This window comes from Ornithodoros turicata, chromosome 1 (assembly GCF_037126465.1).
Source record: "Ornithodoros turicata isolate Travis chromosome 1, ASM3712646v1, whole genome shotgun sequence".
In the NCBI taxonomy this organism is placed as follows: Eukaryota; Metazoa; Arthropoda; class Arachnida; order Ixodida; family Argasidae; genus Ornithodoros; species Ornithodoros turicata.
In genome coordinates, this window is record NC_088201.1 from 144,546,781 (window position 1) to 144,563,785 (window position 17,005).

The 17,005-nt window shown below is 44.2% G+C and overlaps 1 long non-coding RNA gene across 1 annotated transcript in view; it reads left to right on the plus strand.

Annotated features, from left to right (window-relative positions):
* Positions 1–2,568: 2,568 nt before the first annotated feature.
* LOC135370463 (uncharacterized) overlaps positions 2,569–17,005 on the plus strand; it is a 188,235-nt gene continuing 173,798 nt past the window's right edge. Inside the window, exons 1-3 of the long non-coding RNA XR_010415345.1 lie at positions 2,569–3,192; positions 3,602–3,812; positions 7,214–7,266. This is a non-coding gene — a long non-coding RNA (uncharacterized LOC135370463). The remainder of the gene's footprint in view (positions 3,193–3,601; positions 3,813–7,213; positions 7,267–17,005) is intronic.

The following is a 17,005-nucleotide window of genomic DNA, read 5'->3' on the forward strand; positions in this document are numbered from 1 at the left end:
CATATATTGTCGCAAACTTAAGCAGGGAGAATAAAGAGTAGACATTCGAGGTTGAGAAATTATTTATTGTCTCTAAGTAAAGTAAACATGCTGGAACGCACCAAAGAGACATGTGGCTGGTGTGTTTGTATGTCCCACTAATACGAGTTTGTACGTTAGGCAAAATTTTCTTGCAATACTTTTTTCTTTATATGCTTTTGCCCATCTTAGTATTGTCCTATCCAATATGGAGTGCCTTTTACTGCATATGAGTGCATAATTCAGGAGTGTTTTCATATATTGGACTAGCTGCAGCTTTAAGGTTCCCTTCGTGCAGTACTGATTCCAATCATCAGCCATCGCTTGAAACTCTTAACTAGGGAACATGATTCTAGAGGCTAGATTTTCATGCAAATACACACTTTCAACCAGAGTTCGAGGTAACTCGTTACTGTTTCTTTTCTTGGTAACTATATAACTTAACTCGCTACTTTTGCACCGTGGTAACTTTCAGAGGAACTCCTTTTTCAGGTAACTTTGCCAAAGTAACTCAAGCTAAGTTCCAAGTTACTTTTAATTCGCTTTTCACTCACGTCCACTTATTTCCTTGCTTTCTCTATGGTTCTTCCACGGCATTTTATGTCATAAAACGTGATGTCCAATCAATGACAGTATTCTGTTCAGGAAGTAAGAACTGCTGCTATTGAAATGAAGCTGAACCATCGTGTGCCCACAGGGAATAAGATGTAAATCGTTCGAATTGTTGGACATAAACGAAAACTCAACGCAGGCACCTCAGGGTCGAACTCAACTGCACCTGTGTAATGCTATTTTGTGTCCGAACTAACTTGGGAGTAACTCGTTCTTTTTTTAAGTAACTCTGTAACTGCGAAGTAGTGGTATATATAAGATCTTATAACAATGGGCCGCTCAGGTTACATGCGACACGCACACGCACGATAAGATATATCAGAAAACAATGGAAATCATGTATCGATAGTGTGAACAATGGGCTCCCAGGTTTCAATAACATGCGCCGCCAGGATAAGGTAACGGTTAACTGAGGTAAACAATGGGAACTCACGTGTCGATAGTGTTTGATGGGCACCTGGATGCACGTTTAATGACATTTAATAACACACAATGACATGTAATAACGCGCAATGACATGTAATAACACGCAAATGACATGTAATAACACACAAATGACATTTAATAACAAGCAATAACATCCGATGACATTTAATAGTATTTTTCCGATCGGGTTGACGTCAGTCCGTCACCTGGTTTGGTTGCCGCGTCAGAGCGCCAGGTAGTTTCGGTGCCCACCAAGCGCCCTCTAGTTTTCAAGCTTTGGCCGTCTGTAGTTTCGGTTTCGGGTTTAAATGAATGGACGCCAAGCTTGGTTGCTCCACGTGTAGTTCTGGTTTCAGTTTCGAATTCCTAGGTGTTGCCAGATGCCCTCTGGTTTCAAGCTATTGACCGACTGTAATTTCGGTTTCAAACCGCAGCACGCTAGTTTCGCTGTGACAACGTCAACGCAGGTTTTTGAATGGTTACCAGATGTCCCTCTAGTTTCAAGCTTTTGACCGCCTGTACTTTCGGTTTCATTTGACAAAAAATAAATGCCGCGTCACAGCATGATTTTCCCCCATTTGATAAGTACCCTCAAATAAATGTATATCAGAGACCAGACAACACTGTATATATTCCTTTTTTATTTCAGCACATTATTTTACTACTCTTTTATTCAACTAACGAAAGATATGTTACAAATTACCAGTCTTGCTTGACTTCATCCTTGTACAGAAGCAATCTGCAAAAACAAAGGGAAAACGAAACATCCTGTGAATGCTCTTCTCAATCAGGACAAAGTCTAGGATGACTCAAATCTCCATCAGGTGTCACGCAACAACAACAAGCAGCATTATCAAAGAATCGGTTAACGTTTTCCACTTTCCGATATGTCTCTGATACTGTGTCATGCATTTGCATTGGAGTACGACGTTTGGAAGTAAATAACCAGTGACAACAATCACAATAAAATAGAGGTGTTCTATACACACGCATTTCCAAACTTGTATTGCGCATTGCGGCAACAGCATACAACGAATCGAGAAGGATTGCATGACTACGTATTGCGGTTACCAGCTGTGATGGTTTCGAAATAAAAATAACAAAAAAAAAAGGCATAAAGACAAGAGGTATACTCACATCCTTTCAAAGTTGCGTCGTCGATGAAGGTCTGATCGGTCTCAGTCGTCGACAGCTAGCTTATAAGACCCTTCATTTTTGTTTTATTTCAAGGGAAGGAAGGATCACGTGAACGCATCGTGGACAGCTTCTCCTTTCGCAGGAGCAGCATGTGAAATGCGATACCTCTTGCCGACGCGCTCTTTTTTCTTCTTCTTTTGGTATGATAACACAACCGCGAAACACCCGTCTGGCTTTTTCCAAACGCTCTTTGGGAACACCAACCACACACACACAAAAAAGAAACCGTTATCGCCCTCGCAAGATGCATTTTCGACTGGTGGTATACGCTGTCTGCCACGTACGAGCTTCCAGCAGTGAGTGTGGCACGTAAGAGCCAAGTGATGTGAGTATTTCAAACCATTCTTGTGTTACAGTGTATCTTATAGCTAAATGAAATGCGGGCATGTATTTGTTTTAAATTCTGTTTATTGTTTCGCTCAGATGAGACAGCAGAGACATGGTAGCCGATTTCGAAAGAGTGATACCGTAACCGCTGTGCTTTCCATTCCCAATGAGTCTTGCAATATTGTACACATTGCCGGGACATCGTTCTATTACTTGCCTGGGTTCAAAGCTTATTTCACATAGCTTCGAGCACTCGAAGTTATAATAATTGTGCGCGACATTTGCTTCTTTCAAGCAATGCCATAGTTGACGTGTATCATTTTGCGACAGATTTACTCCGTATCTCGTCGGATGACCATTGCTGAGCCAAAGGCGTACGGCAGTTACTGCAGCTGGACATCGATGGACGTAGATGTTATGGTCAATCTGAGTCACGGTAGTGCATTTTCCCTGTTTCAGTGTTGGTTTTGTAAATTCTGTTGTAGCTACGAAAACGAACAGGGAAACAGCACTCAGAAAGGACAAGGTGTAGCAGAACATCTCCGGACATCTATTTACCATGACGACCTACAGTAAAATGAGACAACTCGTCATGGATTTCAATATTTATTGGTAAGCGTCTTTGGGTGACAACCTATTTTGCAACAGGTCAATTGTCATGTCGTTTATGTACACAGCCAGGTAATGGTAGCCGGTCTTCATTGCGTAGTACATGATACATAGACTTTCGGCCACCAGTTGCATTACGTCGACGTCACGATCACCGTAATAGCTGAATATGGAGCTAATCTGTTTTCCCCATTCGGAGACCAGGTCGAACGGGTGGTCGGATAGGTGCTCACACTTCCTGTGTACCCTGGCATACATTGTTTTTGAAGACTCCCACACAGTCTTTTTCGCGGGAAGGTTCAGAGGCAGGGACTGGAACAGGAAAATGTCTCTGGTTATCTTAAATGCTGCGACAAGCACTGTGTCGTCCGTTGACTTCGATGAACCACATTCTAACATGTCATTCCAACAGGTATGAGGACGGCGACATTTTCCTTGGAGTTGATGATCCTGGGTAACGTCCCGCATGCCGCACACATCATCACCCGATTGGGACCAGGAATCGCCAGCTTTGGCTGGCTGTTCGACATCGGACCAGTGATCGCCAGTCATTTCGTCGTCGGTGGTGGCAGGTAGTTCTCCGGAACCCAAGTCCTTCTACGACTTCCAGAGGGTTGCAACAGGTACTGCACCTTTCCGTTCCGAACGCGTCTTTTTATAATGCGGTGGCCCTTTCCAGGCTGCACACGTGTTAATTCGCTTGCATAAAATCGACCTTCAATAGGTTCTTCCTGCTGGTCACGTAAGAGATAGGTATTCGGGTAACTAATCTTGACTGCTCTCACCACAAAAATTTCACGCGTAAACGAACCAAGATAACTTTTGACTAACTGGTGTCTAGACTTTGCTATTCTGACAAGCTGGCCAACGCGAAAACGTGGCTTCTCTGGGGGTTTGCTCGGAGTAGGATAGAGCTTTTGCCTAAATAAATGTTCATTTTCTTTGTTGACATCCACAGGTCGTGCCGACAGAGTTCTATGAACACGATGATTATATGCTTTGACCAGAGGTTGTAAAATTTTCAAGTACGATTTATGTCCCTGATATTCAAAAGCACGATAAAGTGGCGTCATAAGACTTCGAATAGATCGTTCTGCAATACTTGCTTTCGTATTTGAATTAGAGTGGAAGAGAGATATCCCTTTTGATTTTAAAAATGCTCGGACTGACTTATTGGTGAACTCTGTACCCCTGTCTGAATGAATCAGTCTCGGAGTCCCAATACGTCTAAAAGTGAGTCTCAGTCCACGTATAATTTCCGCTGCTCGTTTATTCTGCACAGGCACTACAGCAAGCATACGAGAAAATGCGTCGATACAAAACAAAAGATAGCGAAAACCCTTGTTGTATCTCGACAGTTTCTGAAGGTCTTTCAAATCTATTTGGAATACATCCTTCACACCCAAAACGATGGTCTTCCGGAACTGACGTGGTCGCTTAAGTTCTCTGAAGAGAGAGTACACATCACTGGTTTCCAGGAACTTGGCAACCTTCGCCGGCTTTTCACCGATCGCTCGTGCGAGTCGTTGAACACCACCTAGAGCACCAGGATGGTATACGTCCACGTAAGCAGCCATTAGCACAATTTTCTTCCACGAACACGAAGTCCGTCGAATGATAAGTAGGCATTTATAACGGCTGCAACGTCACCTTTGTACCAAGAGGGCGATCGATTGTGCAGTTCGTATTTTATAAGCTCGATGACGGAACTACTTGGAACAACACGAGAATGACAGATAATCCTTCCCTCTTCATCTATCGCAAATACGGTCTTTAGCATCTGCAGAATGGCGAGGGCCTTCTTCCTGTGTCGTGCGGGAAAATGCGCCAGAATGTTTTCGTCCCGAAGGTAACCACAGTATTCCTGTTGCGGTTCCAACGTGCTCGATACTGGTTCCATTCTCGAAGTCTCTTAGCCGCTCTTGTGATAACCGGAGAAATGCGGCGACGAGGTGTCTCAGGTGTGAACGTAGGACTACTGGCTGATGGCTCTGCAGTCTCCTTTTCAAGTCGAGATGGATGGTTGGTTGGTTGGTGGTGGTGATAGGGCTTGCCGTTGTCGGCCTCACGTATGTGGGCAACGTCACGACTCACGCCCTGGGGGAATGTGCGTCCTGGGCCGACTTCTAAGGGAACTGTGCCGACATATGTCTGAAAGCGTCTGAGGAAAACTCAGGAAAAACCCCAGACAGCACAGCCGGCACCGGGATTCGAACCCGGGTACCTCCCAGTCTCGACGTGACATGGAGATGGATGTACGATAAGTGTCGGTATATTTAGCTTGACCAATAGTGGTAGGATCCTCTCGAGATACGCGGGTCGCCACACATTTCGCGCTCTTGTGACCAAATAATAAACAAGGTCTACAACGTTGGTATTTGGTATTTGTTGACCATTGACAATGAGCTCAAACGTTTTACTATTCCAGCTGAGCATGGGTTTTAGTAAACGCAGTAATTGGCTTGCTCTCATCTTGTAGCCGCCGCTCATAAAATTAACGATGGCATCTTCCTCCTCGTCCGCTTGAATCTGTGTCTGCTCTCTTGTCGACGCCACAGGATTTGTCTCCTCACCTGCTGCACTAGACTGCCTTAATGTGTTCGCGGGAGGATGCAATAGCTTGTGCAAGTACTGGATGATCTCCTTGGCCTTGATATCATCAGGCTCCTGTTTATTCAATATCGACGGAATAGTGCTCTCCCGATAGGGAACAAGCTCGTATTTCTGCATTATTTAAATGCCGATTGCTTTTGCGATGCTTTTGCCCGCTAAACTTGAAACGAGACCTAACAAGGGTGGCAACAAAAATTGCAAAAACCCGCCGGACTGATGAAGAATCTGTTTAACTTTCTTCACATCTGCATGGTCTTGCCTGGAAGCCAGTGTCCTAATGGGTGTTGCAAAAGGCTGCAATTGCTTTTTAACTTTCGGCGGTACGTCGATGTTTCCTTTGCAGAGGTTCATACAAATCTCCCTGATTGTTCGTAGCTGTTCCCTGCTGGCATGTTGAATCAGGTTGAATCAGGTTGAATCAATGTTGTCAGGTAGTAACGATCTTCCCCTGTCTTTGCTTCAGCGATCATACGAAGGAAACGAATGTGTTTATTAAGCCTTTTCATGACCTGTATACGATCTGTCTGTGATCATCCGGGAAAATGTTGGTCCACACCTTATAGTGATCGTTGCTCTGTTGGGACAAGTCGATAACTAAGTATGAGTATGGTTTCTGACAGGCATCTTTATATATCGTGGGCAACAAATCATTTCGCCCGAAAATCTGCCTGGACAGCATACGCAGCTGGTCTGTATAGTGCGTGGTGAACGAAATAAAACGAGAGCCGTGCTATTGAATTGTATTGTGCGATACAAAGGGTCGTTGACGAACAGGTATTGCGAGATGAACACAGCCGTGATTGACAGGTGGTGACACCCAGCGATATAAAATTTGCAGATTTCTTTGAGTCTTTGCCGGTCGGCTAAACAGTCGTCAAATATAAATAATGAGTGGCTATAATTCTCCGGATCTGCAGGGATGTCTTGACTGAAATTTACTTCAGGAAGGGTATCGAATACCGGCTGCTTATAAAGATAGATATACCATATTTGCTTGAACGGTTTGTCAAAGAGGACAGCTCTGTGTTTAATTAGTCGTGCCACGAAGGTGGATTTCCCACTTTGACTAGCCCCTGAAATTGACACCGAGGCGGGCGTCACGAACCTAAAAGGTGCTATCACTGTCATTTCGTGCAAGGGAATGAAGTCTGGTCAAGATACGTTTCGTTAGATAAACAAGTCCGTGCTTGCAAAGTGCAGGAAAAAAAGCAAACTGCAAAGGTAGGTTCGACTGCAGAGTTGACGATGTAAAAAAAAGAAGACTCCTCAAGGTTGCCATGCTGGCAACTTCTTATATAAGAACTGTCTGACGCTCAGCTCCTTCACTCTCGAACCTCCTTCTGAGGAGGTATGGTGTTCAGAATGATGAAATATTTTGCAGTGTTCTAACATGTGCTCCTTTTGTTTTCAGTCGGTCCAACGTGTCCGAAGGATCATCGTCGTCATCATTGCATCAGTGTACAAGTAAGCATCATGTCTTCGTCGATCTTGCATAAACTTGACAAGCTAAAGAAATGTGGAGAGTTTCAAAAAATGGCGACAATTCCTAAAAACATCAAGTATGATGTGGTTGATGTTAACAAAATTGAAACGAGGTATGGCGAGGCGGTCTACGTAGAAATTATGAAGGATCACGAGCACGTAAAGGTGTTCCTTCCAGCTTGGTTTCATAAACTAAGCACTCAAGACATCGAAGACATGAGGAACACGAGCGGACTCTGGATGGAGAAGAAAGAGAGAGTTGGAAAAGATGGGAAACGTCTTCTTTCGCCAGACATCGTGTTCGGTCAATCCGAGTAAAAAATAAAAAGAAATGGTGACATGCCACCTTTGTCCTCCGGCCGATCGGCAGCACTACACAACAGCGCTGGGACTTCAAATTCATCTGGCTAACGTTCATAACCTTGCAACACCATGTATCCTATTTTGTGAGACACTCTGTACGCTCCGCAACTATACCAACCGCTATGAGCTTCATCTACATGACAGAGACGACGACGGGCAGGATGTCAGCACATTCTTTCATGAAAACGGACGCTACCTTGCCAGTGTACTTCGACATTTCGGATTTCCGTTACGCTTTTATGTTTTGCTGAAGGCGGAACTCGGTCGACATACGCCTGAGGATGAGATCATATTTGTCACTCAATTTATTCCTTCGAGTGTGCATACGCTGTGGTCGGAACGAGACGTAGAACGTGCTGTCATTGAAGTAGGCACTGAAGTCACCAACAATTTAGAAAAGCTTGAAATGCAAGGATCGGGATTTTTCTTATTTCGAATTCACGCCTGCATTCTTCATGTCGGTCGTCTCGCACCACAGCTCATTGGATGTACCGACTTTGAATTGCCAAACGAATTGAAAAAAAAGTGTTGGTGTCTTCTGAGTGTCGACCTTCGCGAGAATAGTGAACAGAACATGTGTTTCGCATTTTGCGTACTTGCCGGTCTACATCCTGCAAAGGGTTCTTACAGACGCAGGGCTTCATCCTACAGGTCATACCTGTCTCAATATGTATTTCCAGAGACATTTCCTGTAGTGTTCCCGAAAGATGTAGAAATGTTTGAGAAGCAGAACGACGTGAGCATTAACGTGTACGGTTATGACAAAGATGAAAAATATGTTTACCCGATTAAGGTTGTCGACGACCAGTGCAAGAAGCATGTCGACCTACTGCTGATTGACTTCCATTTTGTACTCATTACTAATTTCAATGCTTTGTTCACACCACCTGGTTATTTTCACTGCAAACGGTGTACGATGGGTTTCAGCACCCCGTGTGTACTCGCCGATCATCTACTAATGTGTAAACAACAAAAAGTGTCCAAGACTATTTTTCCAAAGAAGGGTGAGACACTGTCGTTTGCCGGAGAGCATTTGATGTCGGAAGTTCCCTTCTACTGTGTATACGACTTTGAGAGTGTACTATCACCGTGTTCGGGAGGCGGGAATGTCTACGAGGAACACATCCCTTCATCCTTCTGTCTCCTCGTCATACGCTCGTGCGATTCGTATGTCTTGAAGAAACATATTTACCGTGGTGCAGACTGCGTTTCCGTTTTCATGGAACTATTGCGTAATTTGCATGATGAGCTGTATGCGATGTTGCACAAGACTGTGCCCTTGCAAATGACCCCAGGAGACGAACTCGAACATTCTGAAGCCACTCACTGTAACATCTGTAAAGAACCATTCACTAAGAAGCAGAAAGTGCGAGACCATGATCACGTAAGTGGAGAATTTCGCCAATCATTGTGTCAGGGATGTAATCTGAAACTGCGGATACCACGGAAAGTGCCCATCATTGCGCATAATGCCAATTATGACCTCGGATTCATAGTAGCTCATCTGCACCTGCTTCGGAAGACAGACATCAGAGTGATAGCCTCCAGTTGTCAAAAGTTTAAGGCTATAGACATTGGTGTGTTCCGCTTCATAGACTCGTTAAGCTTCCTCAATGCTAGCCTCGACACGTTGACGAAAAATCTATGCGACAAAGGTGAATCTAACTTCAGGTGTCTGCGTCAGTTTTTCGCAGAGGAGGACTACTTCAAGTTAGTTGTACGTAAAGGGGTTTTCTGTTATAACTACGTTACCTCTTTTGAACGTTATGACGAGCCCTGTTTGCCATCCCGTGACCAGTTCTTTAACCAACTGAACGGATCAGAAGTGAGCGAGGAAGATTACCGCCATGCGCAAAACGTGTTTGAAAAATTTCAACTGAAGAGCCTGGGCGAGTACTCAGATTTGTACCTTCTGACGGACGCATTGCTTCTGGCAGACGTGTTTCAAAACTTCCGAATATGGGCGTTGGAGACACACAAAATTGAACCACTTCATTTCATGTCACTCCCGGGACTAAGCATGTCTTGCGCACTAAAAATGAGCCGGATTAATCTGGATTTAATCCACGATCCCGATGCCTATCTGTTAATTGAACGGGGTCTGCGTGGTGGTATGACCCAGTGTTCAACGCGAATGGCCACTGCAAATGTCCCAGGGACAGAGCAGTACGATCCCGAAAAACCAAAGACCATAATTCATTACATGGACATAAATGGACTCTATGGCACAGTGATGCGTGAACCACTCCCATTCGGAGGCTTTGAATGGCTGTCACCCGAAGAGGTTGCAGGTTTAGATGTAACCCTTGTTGCAGATTATGCAGACGTTGGTTATTTTTTAGTGGTAGACCTGGCCTACGTACAAGAGCTCCACGAACGACATAAAGATTTACCGCTCGCGCCCGAAAAAATGAGCGTCCCGTACGAGTTGCTTTCGGAGTATCAGAAAGACCTGATGAAAAAATTTGACCTCCCACGGCATGATATAGAACCGAAATTACTCCTTACACTACTTGACAAGAAGAAGTATTTTCTTCATTATCGCAGTCTAAAGTTGTACCTACAGTTGGGTCTTCGGCTCGAGAACATTCACCGGGTGCTCAGGTTCAAACAAAAACCATTCCTGCGATCCTATGTTGACTTCCATCATGAACTACGCAAGCAGGCAACCAATACCTTCGAACGTAACCTGTACAAGTGTTTAATTAACTCCGTATATGGGAAAACATGTATGAATGTACGAAAGTTCGTCGACTGCCGCTTAGCAACTTCCGAGGAGCAAGTGTTGAGATTCTTGCGTAAACCGAACCTCAAACAATTCAGGGCTCTAAGCTCTAACGTAGTCTTGTTTCAGTTCGCTCAATCGATAGTCCGTATGCGACAGCCTCTGTACCTGGGGTTCATTATTCTCGAGCTGTCTAAAGTCATGATGTATGACTTTTATTATAACAACTTGCTTCGGGTAGCCCCGGATACAAGGCTCTTGTATATGGACACAGATTCTTATATCGTGATGCTGAGCGATGAGAAGGCCCTTGCGGAGCTCGCCGATACCCACCTTGATACATCTGGTCATTCTTGTGATGACTCGATGTACTCTACGAAAAACAAGATGGTGCTAGGAAAATTTAAGAACGAAATGCCCCACGACCACATCCTAGGGTTCTGTTGCCTGAAACCAAAGCTCTATGCACTAGACCTCCATAGTAAAAGACGATACAATCGTGCTAAGGGGGTGAAACAATGTGAAGCCCAGAAGTTGCATTATTCAATGTACATAGACTCTCTTAAGCTTGGTGAAGTGTACAAAGTTTGTCAGAACCTCATTGTGCGCAAGGAAAATATAAATAAAAGTGTATGTGTTACGAAAGTAGCTTTAAATCCCCTAGACACAAAGCGTTTCATTTGTGAGGATGGTATCCACACGTTACCCTTTGGGTACGCATCCAATGGAAAGATGTAGACAGTTTTTATGCATATGTTGCCCTACCTGGCTGTTGTTGTTGTAATGCTGTTTTTTTATATATATATAAGATTGTGCCTGTAACGACATGGAAATAAATACAATTTTATTGTGTCAAAGTACACTGCAACATGACATGTTGTCTGTCTTTCTTGGGAATTGCTTCCGTACAAGGACGGGTACCAGCTTGTCGTTCAGTGTGAAGTTTGTTGACGAAAATCTCTGAGTGCACTCTCGGAGCGAGAATCCACAAGCCAGCATGCTGCCTACATACAGGCAGTAGAGGCCACATGTAGCTGATCCATAGCCCTGAAGTCTTTTCTTGTTATAGTAAAATGACCTGGTAGGATGAATGAATTGGTAGAATTCTTTGTAGACGGGCTGAATGCCGTAACTATCAAAATACGTAACCACATTGTCACCGGAAACATAAGTCATGGTCCAGTGTTCACCGTTACTGCTCCTTGGAGCTGTGTTAATCACATAAATCCCGGGTATGGCTTCCTGTCTTGCGATTTCATTGCAAGCAAAGGTTCCCCAAAACAGTTCTCTGGTGCAGTAGTGTCTACTGAATGCTGCATAGAACTGCCACTCCTCCATGTTTATTTTTCAGACAAATTTCACTCGTCTGTCTTTGTTGATTTCTAGCACACGAGGTGTTTCGGATACAAACAACACCGTAACTGCTTCTGTTAGATTGGCAGCAAACGTTAGGGTCAGACGAACGTTGGCTTGAACAACCGGACAAAGAGCATTCACTTCTGCATCTGGAGTCAGATGGTAATAAAGCATAAATCTCTTTTGCATACGCAGCTGGAGCTATTGGTATATCCTTGCGTTTTAGTTTGTGAAGCAGGTGTATATAGGCTTTGGAATAGATGTCTCGTTGGAAGTCGAACTCATCCGTGTACTGTTGTCCACCAACGTCCAGTAGTGCTCGTTTTAGTTTGAAGTTCTCAAGCTTGAATGGGTTTCGTGGTCTGCTACCTTGGTAGGCATCGCTCCTGACCATCAATACTGTTAACTTGGAGGGAACTCGCTCGCTGTACAAGTCGTCAAATATCACCTGAGATTGGTTAGGGGCGATGGTTCTGTACTTAATTTCCAGTCCTCGTAGAAGGTATACTGCAGGTGTTGTTTGAAGTCTTCGTTCTATACCAACAAGTATACTCGGCGATAACTGAACACGTCGGAGATAGAGCACGATACGTGAAAATTCCACAGTGTGCTTTTCTGTTGAACCATCAGCTTGCAAGAGACGAAAATCATCCGACGCCTGACGTAGCACAACTCTTATGTCGGTTCCGTTAAGAATGAGCTTCTGTTGTTGACATATGTCGCTGAAGATTGGGCTGTACATGCCACACAGTGCCGATCCTTTGGTTCGCTTGTAACGAGCGAAAACTCCTTTTGAATCAGATGTGGGAGCATATACCTCACTCGTACCTAAAGGGTCTGGCTCGTATAACATTGCTGAAAGGGTGTGTGTCTGAGTTACATTGTTGGCATTCGTAATGATGTCCAAGTACGAACGGTAACCATAATGTTCGAAACTCGAAACCAAGGTTGAATTCAGGTAGATATGTACGTGTTGAAACAACGATGAACCAAACGCTTGGACAGGTATGACTGCATCAGGTGTTGTTGAAGTGCTTGTTGTAGTTACCGCTGGATCTCCATTCTTTCGAATGATCTTGTACTGAATATGCAAAAAGCTGGATTGAAGATCGAAGAAGCCCCCACCGAGTCCCGGAACATTGTACTCTGCTTGATGTCGGAGCAGATGCTGGGAAAAACTCGACGTATTCAGACTTCTCCAAAGCAAAGTTTGTAGGTGGAAGAGAGAAGAGTTCCAGCTGGTTTGTAGTACACAGACAGGAATCTTTATACACTACTGCAATAGACTTTTCTTTTTTTTTTTTTCGGTCAAGTAAAGAAGTCAGATTTCCTCCGCTTCTCCGCAGGTCGAGCTTTTTTAACGGCCTTGCGTTTTCTTCCTTTCCCTGTGAGTCTCTGAAGTAACTCGTCACGAGTTTTATGCACTGTGCGGTCTACTCCTTTCTTGACGGCTTCTCGAAATGATGCTCCTTGCTGGACTTCCTCGGCTATATGTCTTCCAGTATCAAGGAGCTTTCTTCCAACGTATGGCGCTACCTTCTTGGTCAGTATGGGCAAGAAACCCCTCAATACGTCACCAAATATGCCTCCTCCAATCTGATAAAGCTCGGGAGCAGTATAGTGTGGTAGATGCTCTCGCTTTCCTGCACCAAAATGTGCTATGCAACATGGTGGGTTTGTTATATACATTTACGTAGGTGGATCGTCAACCCGACACGTCCAGAGCCAGAAATGAATGAAATGAAATCACCTATCTCGTTTGCCAACTCGATTTGAATGGTTGTCAATTCCTTCGCAGATACATATTTATAGTAGAGGTTTGTGAATAAATAAGACATCACATCATTCCTACCCTGGACTCTGAACGGTATCGATCGAAGAAGTGGTGCTGTCACGTCACCCACAAATTCGTTCTCGATGACATCGCAGTATATGAAAATATAGTTTTGAGCAGGGAATAGACAAACGTCTCGTTCGGCGACTGCATAACTTGAGAAAGTTGTCCTCTTTCCGAAGCCCAACATCAAAGCCAAATAAGGATGAAAGGTCACATAGCCATCGTTCATGCGTTCCAGGTGACAAATTCCGTTGTATGGGTTACATACGAGGAGACGAGCATCTTGCGACAAATGAAGTTTTGTTCGATAGGCATGGTTAATGGAATTAACGAGGTCCTTCCCCGATTCATAGTAGCCTTCTGGAACTTCATACTTTACCGTTCGTGAACGATAGGTAACTATGTTAATTGTTTCTTCCGTATCCACCTGGTATTTGAGTAGCTTCACGGGTGACCCTCTGTCCAACTCTCCACAGCCGATTATCTTTTCAGCCATGCCAAGCTTATCGGCAAGAGTTGCGCTAATTTCCAACCCATAGTTCAGAGGAAGTTGTATCTCATAATGACCGGTACCACGTATAATTCTTGTCTTATACTGCAAATGTTTTGCTAAAAATTGTCTCAAAGGCAAGAGAATGTTTTCATTAGCGTTGAACTTAACCTTCTCTGTTGCTTCAATCGTAGAACCAAGGAATGTCGTTTCCGATATACTATTGACTATGTCAGTTACATTTTTAATCGCAAAAGGGATGTTGATTTCTGTTAAAGCGGCCTCCCACCTACCCTCCAACGTCTGTGGATGGGCTAGCTTTACTCGGAACTTGCTCATTGTGTTGTCGGGAAACACATCCAAAGATCCATTTGAGAGCAGGTTCACATAGAACTGGTCAACCATGTTTTTTTTTTCTTTTTCTGATGAAATTTCTACGCGTACGCTTAATTTATATCGCCAGAAAATGCGTTGACGTTGTCACAGCGAAACTAGCGTGCTGCGGTTTGAAACCGAAATTACAGTCGGTCAATAGCTTGAAACCAGAGGGCATCTGGCAACACCTAGGAATTCGAAACTGAAACCAGAACTACACGTGGAGCAACCAAGCTTGGCGTTCATTCATTTAAAACCGAAACCGAAACTACAGACGGCCAAAGCTTGAAAACTAGAGGGCGCTTGGTGGGAACCGAAACTACCTGGCGCTCTGACGCGGCAACCAAACCAGGTGACGGACTGACGTCAACCCGATCGGAAAAATACTATTAAATGTCATCGGATGTTATTGCTTGCTATTAAATGTCATTTGTGTGTTATTACATGTCATTTGCGTGTTATTACATGTCATTGCGCGTTATTACATGTCATTGCGTGTTATTAAATGTCATTAAACGTGCATCCAAGTGCCCATCAAACACTATCGACACGTGAGTTCCCATTGTTTACCTCAGTTAACCGTTACCTTATCCTGGCGGCGCATGTTATTGAAACCTGGGAGCCCATTGTTCACACTATCGATACATGATTTCCATTGTTTTCTGATATATCTTATCGTGCGTGTGCGTGTCGCATGTAACCTGAGCGGCCCATTGTTATAAGATCTTATATATACCACTACTCTGCGAGCTACGTTTCGGGCTGAATAACTTAGTTATTAACTTAGTTACATTTTTCACACAATAACTTTGTAACGAGTTCCTTTTGACAGGCAACTTCTCGATCTATGCTTTCAACTGTGCATGCTTTTTGTACACTACATAAAGTAAGATACTTTTGCCCCTGTGAATTTGTTGCGTGTTTTAAATGCATGCAAGTGAATTCCTAGAGGTGCATATTTTGAGCAAGATTAATGAATTTTTCATGCATGTGTGTTCAACCAGCTTTTAGTGCATACAAATACGGCCTCTACATATGACGCATGCATTATGGTATGGTATGACGCATGGAGGTGTTCTGGGAAGTCGAACTTGTTGGGCACAGCGTCAGGCCTCAGTCGAACGGTTTGGCCCGTTCTGTCGAAGCATTTGTTTTTAAAATGTTTGCTGCAGACCAGTGATGTCGTCGACGGCGTCCAGTCAACCTGCATTGAACAATTTATGCCATCAATTACGGAAGGGATGACAAGGCTAATCCAAGCACGCAATCGTCGATACCGTGACCAACAAACTGAGCCGTAGATACCACACCTGACAACCGCACTTCAACGCCTGCTGCGTGCCGAGACCATACCCGTGAACTGCAGGAAGTCTAGACTATCACAATGACTCTATCCAGATAACTAGATAAACGTACGGCTTAAAGTTTAACGTTTAGATCTTGAGATACGATTCACAAAGTGCCGCGCACATGCTTCAACAGCAACGTTTTGTCACCCCGCTCATGAACTAATAAATCACATTAATTTGTAAAACCAAGTCACTTGTGAAATGTCGTCCCCGGTGCCTTGCCAGTACGGTCAGCACACCCATAACCGCAGCAGGCGGGCATGACACCACAAAAATGCTACGCAACGGCGCATGTAGATAATGCAGCTGAATCGCGGACGGCAATGTTTTGAGCTTCCCAAGATGGCGGCCGGTGACCGTACGGTTGCACCCTCAATCCGCTATCCAGCCTATTACTATAGAGATCAGTGGTTTGGTGTAATCTTGCTACGGATTTGACTGCCACTGTAGATGTCTGACTTTTTACTTATCCGACATACCCTGTTTATGAGCTGAAGTACTTGCCAAAGGAAACGGAATGGCACCTCCACAATTGGCATGAAGGGAGACTTGACACAAATTCAGTATTTTTTATATCTCAATCAACCAATCACTCCAGTATTTAAAAAAGACAATTGATTTCCCCAATCCGATTTCATGGCAGTCACGTGGAAATAATCTATCAGGGCTAACTGCTAGGTACATATAACCTTGTTGAACCTTTAATCCGCTTCTGAGACAGGGAATGTTTTCGTGTTTTGTCTGTATTTCTGCAATGTGTTGGTTTTCCTCTTGCGGCATCTTCATTTTCGGTTCCCCAGCTACAGCATCTGGGAACGCCTTTCTTTCAAGCAGCTTATCTGTGGGGTTTGCAAATTTTCTTTGACAATGTTTTGTGCTGACAAAATACAGGTGCCGCAGTACAAGATGGAACTACGACGCAGCCCATTGGAGCATCCCAACTAACGCGTCCCGTAGGCGATCGATGGATGTTCAGACTAGGCTGCCGATGCCCGGGCCCTTGTTGGCTGTCCCCGGGCAATGGTTGTGTGGGGTAGTTAAGCTTTAACGTTGCTCAAACCAGTGCAGGCACTTCCTCTTGTGTACACATGTGTGTGCGCAAAAAGTTGTTGACACTTTCTAGCGCATTTTGCTTAGCAAGTCTAGGGTAGTTAGCTTTAGCTTGTTGTACAGTCTTCATTTCACCCTGCCTTGCAAAGGAACAAACTTCGTTGCAACATGCATAG